This window comes from Molossus molossus, unplaced genomic scaffold (assembly GCF_014108415.1).
Source record: "Molossus molossus isolate mMolMol1 unplaced genomic scaffold, mMolMol1.p scaffold_m16_p_5, whole genome shotgun sequence".
Lineage (NCBI taxonomy): Eukaryota > Metazoa > Chordata > Mammalia > Chiroptera > Molossidae > Molossus > Molossus molossus.
The window spans coordinates 76,148,894-76,157,302 of record NW_023425388.1 but is presented as its reverse complement, the minus strand read 5'-3'; the positions used below and the strand labels follow the sequence as shown (position 1 = coordinate 76,157,302).

Sequence of the window (8,409 nt, the reverse complement as noted above, 5' to 3'; positions counted from 1 at the left end):
TGAAATGTTCTACATCTTTACTGTCCAATATGGTAGCCATTAGACTCATATAACTATTGAACACTTGAAATGTATCTAATGCAAATGAGTGTCAGAATTTTATCTTAGTTTTCAATTTTTTAAATCTTTACTGTGGAAAGTATTACGGATGTCCCCACTGGCCCCCCATTGACCCCCTCCTCCCAGTTCCCACTTCCTGAGTGACAATTTTAAATTAAATCAAATTTTCATTACTTTACATTTGAATAGCCATATGTGGCAAATGACTACTGGATTGGACAGTGCCATTCTAGACACTGACATACCAGCAATACTCCCTTTCTAGGCACAGGTGAGACCAACTGCTAGGCTGACATGCACTGTAGAGGAGTGACCACTGAATACTTCTATTGCAGATAGAATTCTCCTCTCTCTTACCCCTAGGTAAACGGTATCCACATCATTTATTTTATTAATATCATGTCTTTTACCAACTCTTTCTTTTTTTTCATCTTTCCCTCATGATAAGCATTGATAGTCCTTTATTCCTTAGTATTTTATTTTATTTTATTTAGCACCCATTTATTGAGTATCTATTATGTGTCAGGCACTGTCTCAGTGCTGGATATACAACAGTGAATAAGACTGATGAGGTCCCTGATCTCACTGAGGTTACATTAACACATAGTTACTACATGATAGTTTATTTAAATATAATTGTGAAAAGTTCTTAGTGTGTTTAGTTAGGATAAAGTAAAAAAAATTAATTTGCTGATTAATTGATAACTGTCACTATCTACAAACTCTATTTCTATCAGGCATGGACCCTGATTACTTTATTTATTTTAATTTTAATTTTCATCCCCACCAAAGGACATTTTTGCATTTATCTTCTGATAGAGTGGAAGGAAGAGAGGGAGGAAGAGAGAGAATCATCGCTATGAGAGAGACACATTGACTAGTTGCCACTCACATGACCCCAACCAGGGCCAGGACAAACTGCAACCGAGGTACATGCCCTTAGTGGGAACCGAACCTGGGACTCTCTGGTCTGTGGGCCGATGCTCCAACCACTGAGCAAAACTGGCCAGGGCTTTATTTTTTTTTACTAAAAATTTTTTTAAAATTTTTACCCAAGGATATGTTTATTGATTTGAGAGAGAGAGAGAGAGAGAGAGAGAGAGAGAGAGAGAGATGGAGGGTTGCCTCCCAAACATGCTCCAACTGGGGATTGAACCTGAAATCTTTTGGTGCACAGGAAAATGCTCCAACCAACTGACCCACCTGGCCTTTACAACCCTGACCACTTTAATAGGGTTCTCCGCAGTTTAAATTATGTGTGTGAATGTGGGGAGAAGAGGAGAGGATAAGGCAAGGGGAGAGAAAAAGAAATGGCATTATCTTTTTTCACTTATCTATGGCCACTTGAATGTAAGCTCCTTCCAGAGAAAGGTTAGCCTGTCTACTCCCTTATTTCAACCCTCTACCACTCGAGTCCCCAGAATCTGGACTAGTATCAAGTCAACATTATTAAAGAAATAAATAAAATAACATTTCTGGATTTTTCTGTTTAGATTCTGTTTTAGACTCTATGAAAATGTTAAATTTTCTTTTATGCATCTACTTTCAATTTTATGTTTGCTTTGTTCACTTTTTCCTGTCAACCAATTAAATGCTCAGGTAGGGCAGCTTTGTCCAAATTGGAATGGTTGGAAATAATGAAGGAGTTAACCTTCTATCATGTCATTTTATTCTTTTTTCACTTCTTGGTCCCTCCCTCCGACATTTACGTTTGAGATGGAGTTGAACAAGGGCACACATGTTTAAGTAGAGCTCATCCTCAGGGTTGTGAGGTGCACAACTCCAGTTCTTTCCTCTCTAATTTCTTCTCTTTCCCCTTCCAGCCATGAATCCACACTGACTTTTTCATTGATTTTTCTTACATTTTAAGACTATTTTCAAACTCCCAATACCTGCTTCATTCAACTCTAATTTAAAGACAGGTCAACATAAACTAAAAGTTGACCTCAAGCCCAGCCTATGTGGCTCAGTGGACTGAGTGCCATCCCATAGACTGAGAGATCCTGGTTCAATTCCCAGTCAAGGCTCATGCCCAGTTTGCAGACTTGATCCCCAGTAGGGGGCATGCAGGAGGCAGCTGATCAATATTTCTCTCTCATCAATGTTTCTATCTCTCCCTTCCTCTCTCTCCCAAAACTCAATTTAAAAATATATGCATATATTGTCTGAGGAATAGGGTAGACCCAGAGACGTGGAAGCAGGGTACAGACTGACAACCCTTAGAAGAAGGGATGGTGGGGGGAAGGAAGAGATAAACCACAGAACTTATATGTATGTATGCATAACTTATGGACATTTACATCAAAGCTGGGGACGGGGTGGGGGGATGGGAAGGAGGGTGTCAATGGGGTAAAAAAGGAGAAACATCTGTAACAAAAAAAAATATATGCATATATTAAAAAAAAGTTGGTCTTGAGATCATTTCTTGTGAAGTTCATGTCCTTGATTTACATCATACCCTTATAACATTTTTTTAATCAACTGAACATTTTTGGAAATGCCCCATAGGAATTTTCGTCTATGCCTTTTGACTTGGTAGCAATGTAAACATTTAAGAGTTCTGCACAAATTCTGTATTTGTTCCAGTAGGAACACCTTTATTTTGTTTGGTTGAATAATTGTTCTGCAGTAGTACAATATATTCAAAATAACTTTACCATAAAAGTTAACATTGGTTTTACTTAAAAATCAAATTTAATACTGGATTTATGTTTTCAAAAACTTCACTCCAGAAACTGCGTTGTTTTGTAAGTGGGGGTGGAGATGGGTTGACTGATCTGGGAGGTTGATGTCCTTACTGCATAACTGGTATTGAACTGTTCCCAGGATTAGGAGCCTTTCGGGCACATGTCAGAAAGCCAACTGCTTTCTTTCCCATGTCTTCTGTAACAAATCATCACAAATTTAGCAGTTTATACCACAAAAAATTTTTCTCTTACAGTGCTGGAGGTCAGAGGTCCGAAAATTAATCTTGAGCTAAAATCAAGGCATTGGGATAGTTGTGTTCCTTTTGGATGCTCTAGGGGGATTTGTTTCACTGTCTTTTCTAGCTTTTAGAGGCTGCTCTCATTCCTTGGCTTGTGGCCCCAAGTAACCTCCTCTTCTCTCTAACCTGACCCTTCTTCCTCCCTCTTATGAGAATCCTTGTGATTATGTTGGGGCTGTCTGCATAACCCAGGATAATGTTCCACTGTCAAGATGCTTAATCACATCTGAAAATTCACTTTTACCATGTAAGGCAACATATTCACAGGTTTCGAGGATCAGGACATGGGTATTTCTGGAGACCAATATTTTGGCTCTCACATCAACTTCAACTTAAAAGAAAGGGTTGCTCTGGCTGGGTAGCTCAGTTGATTGAAGTATCACCCCAAAACTCCAAGGCAGCAGGTTCAATCCCCAGGCGGCAACCAATGATTACATAAGTAAGTGAAACAACAAATTGACGCTTCTTGCTAGACAGACTCTCAGGGTTGCTTGGCCGGAACAAGAAGGAAGTTCATGTTTTGTGCTTTGGGCTGGATAATAGTGGCAAAACAACAATCATTAACACATTTAAACCTTTAATTGCTCAATCTCAAGATATAGTTCCAACAATAGGATTCAGCATAAGGAATTTCAAATCATCCAGTTTGTCTTTTACAGCATTTGACATGTCAGGTTGAGCATGATACAAACATATCTGGGAACACTATTATAAAGACGGACAAGCCATTATTTTTGTCATTGATACGAGTGATAGATTAAGAATAGTAGGACCACAGAAGAAATCGATACTCCTCTGAATCATCCAGATATTAAGCACCCACTGTCGAATATCAATCTTATTCTTTGCAAACAAAGTGGACCATAGAGGTGCACTGACAGCTGTGAAGTGTCTCAACGGCTGTGTTTAGAGAACATCAAAGGTAAGCCAGGGCATATCTGTGCTTATGCTGCAGTAAGAGGAGGATTGCAAGAAGGTGTAGAATGGCTTTAAGGTCAGATCCAGGATATGAAGACATGAAAAGATCATATTTGGAAACCTCAATAATTGTCAGTTCAAGGAACACACATATCTTAAGACAAACTAAATATAGTAAATTTCTTTGGAGATGCTTGTGCATCTAAGAACACTATAATCTGCTTGCATTTATGGACTCTGAATGAGCTCAATAAGAACATAGGACTTCAGGTATGCTAAGTGGCTATTAATTATATAAAAATTAATCCTCAGAAGGGTTCCCCAGAATTATCAACTTCTTGGTCAAGGTCTACACTTGATTGTAATGAGAATATTTAAAGTCAGAGTTAAAATGCATCTCAATATCTCATCATGAATTATGACATCTTTAATGTATTTTATTTTTAAAATTGTCTTCTAAAATGTTATAGTATAACTGTAGTGTGGTTGTGCTTGTAAAAAAGTACTTTAAATATTTATAAGGGACCATGGGTAATTAACGTGTATTAGATTTTTACTATATATCACCATCAATAAAACAAAATATATAGAAAAAGAAGGGAGCATAGTTACTGGACCAAAAAACCAATGTTAACTCATATTATGCCCTTTAAAATATAGAAGTTTTTTGCTTTAAAATGTGTACAATCCACAGAACACTTTCAAAGCCCAGGGAAACTGTTTTATTATCAAGCTCACAAAGTTGATCTAATACCTCTGGAAGGTCTCAGCATGATGTGGGCCACCAAAGCTTGTCATAAAGTTAAAGGTGCCTCTGGGGTGAAAGACATTAATACATCATCACCATTATCAGGTGCACACGTGAGTGAGGCGCTCTGTCATTCTGCTGATAGGGAGCGGTGGGAGTGGCTAAACTTGGGGGTACCTCTAAAGTAGGATTTTGTACCTTGTCTATAAAAAATACTGCTCAAATGGACAGCTACTTGGAGAAAAATGAAACTAGACCATCAACTTACACCCTACATGAGAATAAACTCAAAATGGATAAAAGACTTAAATGTAACTCATGAATCCATAAAAATCCTAGAAGAGACTGTAGGCAACAAAATTTCAGATATCATACGCAGCAGAATTTTTACTGACACATCACCTAAGGCAAAGATACAAAGGAGAAAATGAACACATGGGACTACATCAAACTCAAAAGCTTCTGCACAGTGAAAGATACAATCATCAAAACGGAAAGGCTACCCACTGTATGGGAGAGCATAATTGCCAATGATATATCAGATAGGGGTTAATTTCCAATACATATAGAGTGCTCATACAACTCCACAAAAGGAAGACAAAGGATCCAATTAAAAAATGGGCAGAGGAACTGAATAGACACCTCTCCAAACAGGACATACAAATGGCTAAGAAACATATGAAGAAATGCTCATCTTCACTAATTATCAGACAGATGCAAATTAAAACAGCTATGAGGTATCACCTCACACCTGTCAGAATGGCTGCCATCAACAAATCATCAAACAACAAGTGTTGGTGAGGGTGTGGAGAAAAGGGGACTCTAGTACACTGCTGGTGGGAATGCAGACTGGTGCAGCCACTATGGAAAACAATATGGTGTCACCTCAAAAAATTAAAAATTGAATTGCCATTTGACCCAGTGATCCCAATTTTAGGAATATACCCTAAGAAGCCTGAAACACCAATCAGAAAGAATATATGTACCCCCATGTTTGTAGCAGCACTATTTGCAATAGCTAATTATATAGCTAAGATCTGGAAACAGCCCAAGTGTCCATCAGTAGACGAATGGATAAAAAAGCTGTGGTACATATACACAATGAAGTACTACGCAGCTGTAAGAAAGAAAGACCTCTTACCCTTTGAGACTACATGGAGGGACCTGGAAAGTATCATCTTAAGTAAAACAAGCCAAACAGAGAAAGACAAGTTTCATATGATCTCACTTATTTGTGGAATATAATGAACATAACAGTTTGAGGAAGGGGTAGTCCCAGAGACGCGTAAGTGGGATACAGACTGACAAGCCCCTAAATAGGGGGGTGGTGGGGAAGAGACAAACCACAGAACTTATATGCATGTATGCATGAACAGTGGACATGAACAACAAACTGGGGAAAGGACAGGGAGGGACGGGGAGGGGGGAATCAGTGGGGGAAAAAGGAGAAACATCTGTAACAAAAATTAATTAATAAAAAAAAAAATACTGCTCAAAAAGAGAAGGGTTACTTTTTATTTATTTATTTGTTTATTTATTTATTTATCTTTATTATTGAGAGTATTGCAGATGTCCCCTCTTTTTCCTCCATTGACACTCTCCTCCGCAATTCCCCTCCCTGCCTTCACCACACTATTGTCTGTGTCCGTGGGCAATGCATATACGCATATACGTTTTTTGGCTAATCTTTCCCCCCCTCCCTCCTTAGTTTATTCCATGTTTCCATGCCTTTGGCGGTTCTATTTTATTCATCAGTTTATTTTGTTTACTAGAGTCCACGTATAAGTGTTGTTTTGATTCAGAGTAATAAAACACACATTCCTTAATTAACTCCCTATATAAATATAAAAACAGATAAATTAAAAAAAAACAAAACACAACACCCATAAGACTAAATTTTAATAGACAATCTTCTTTTATTTTATCTTGTCCCTTTTTCTGATTCCCAAGGTATCAACTGGGTTTTATTTCAGACATGGTCTGAACATTTACATTAGGTTATTTGTAGATTGCCTTGAAAGCCATGAGGCGTGACAGGATATTTATGCTATATAGAAGTTATATCCTATTACATGTGCTCCATTCCATTCCATTCTGTTCTGTTCCGTTCCGTTCCATTCCATGTTATACTACAGAAATTTTAGCAGGGACAAAAAGTTTCCTTTCTTCAATTACTTGGGGAGTGAGAAAGAAGACACAATTCATTTATTATACAACTTGATCAAGTTGACTTTCACTTTTTACCTGGGCAAAGCTGATACTAATTTCTTTAGACTCTTCCGCTAGATCAGATTAGCTAACCCTTTCAATTCTCTTTGCATGGGTGGGGTGAATGCAAAGATACCTTTAGACAAGTAGATAATTAGAAATAATTTAGTTTATAAAATTTCACACATACACAAACCCTTATGCCAACCAACCACACTGTTATCAACTTATCAATTTATGGCCATCTTGTTTTATTCTAGGTAATTTAAAAAGAAATTCCAGACAAAAATCTCATCATAAATATAAGCATTCATTATAAAAATGCCATTATTACTAATAAAGAATTGACAGTAATTCTTTAAAGTAATAGTTTATCAGTGAATATTAAAACTTTGTCATTTCTCAAAAAATTAAGTTTATATGCCTTAATTAATCTTTTTGTCTTTTTTTTTTTAATCCTCACCTGAGGATATTTTTCCATTTTTTTTTTTGTACAGATAGAGTGGGAGGGAGAGAGAGGAAGGGAGAGAGAGAGAGAAACATCGACGTGAAGGGACACATCGAGTGGCTGTCACCCGCGTGACCAACCAGGGCCGGGGACAAACTGCAACCGAAGCACGTGCCCTTAGCGGGAGCCGAACCCGGGTCTCTCCGGACCGCAGTCCGACGCTCTAACCGCTGAGCCAAACTGGCCAGGGCTGTTATTTTTTTTTAAATCTAACCAGGGCCGGAGATCAAACCGCAACTGAGGCACGTGCCCTGGACTTGAACCCATGACTATTCGGTCCACAAGCTGTCGCTCTAAACACTGAGCCAAAGCAGCCAGGGCTTTTTAAAAATATATGTTTTTATTAATTTTTTAGCAAGAAGGAAGGGGGAGAGAGAGAGAGAGAGAGATGTGAGAAATATTGATCAGCTGCCTCCTGCATGCCCCCCACTGGGTACTGAGCCTGCAACTGAGACATATACCCTGACTTGGAATCAAACTGGGACCTCTCAGTTCATGGGATGATGTTCTATCCTCTGAGCCACAGCAGCAGGGCTAATCTGCTGCTTAAGTCTTCATTAAAAAAAAAATTTTTTTTTTTCTTGATTTTAGAGGGAGGAAGAGAGAGATAGAAACATTGATGAGAGAGAACAACATTTGGCCACCTCCTGCATACCCCTCACTGGGGATCGGGCCCACAACCTGGGCATGTGGCCTGACTGGGAATTGAACCGGAGACCTCTTGGTACCTGGGTTGTTGCTCAACCACTGAGCCACACTGGCTGGCTGCTTAAGTCTTTCTTAATGAATGGATCTCTTTCCTTCATCTCCCTTTTATTTTTTTCTCTTTCCTTCATTTGTTTATTTTCTTCAAATTATTTGTAACAGCAGCTAGTTATTTGTCCTGTGGAGATTTCTGCAGATATAATTTTGTTGATTGTATCACACATTTGGCATGTTCTTTCATCCCATATATTTTCTCTATATTAATTATTAGAACTA

The 8,409-nt window shown here is 38.3% G+C and overlaps 1 pseudogene; it reads left to right on the top strand.

The window, feature by feature from the left end:
• Positions 1–3,515: 3,515 nt before the first annotated feature.
• On the top strand, positions 3,516–4,170 carry LOC118616975 (annotated as a pseudogene).
• Positions 4,171–8,409: the final 4,239 nt, after the last annotated feature.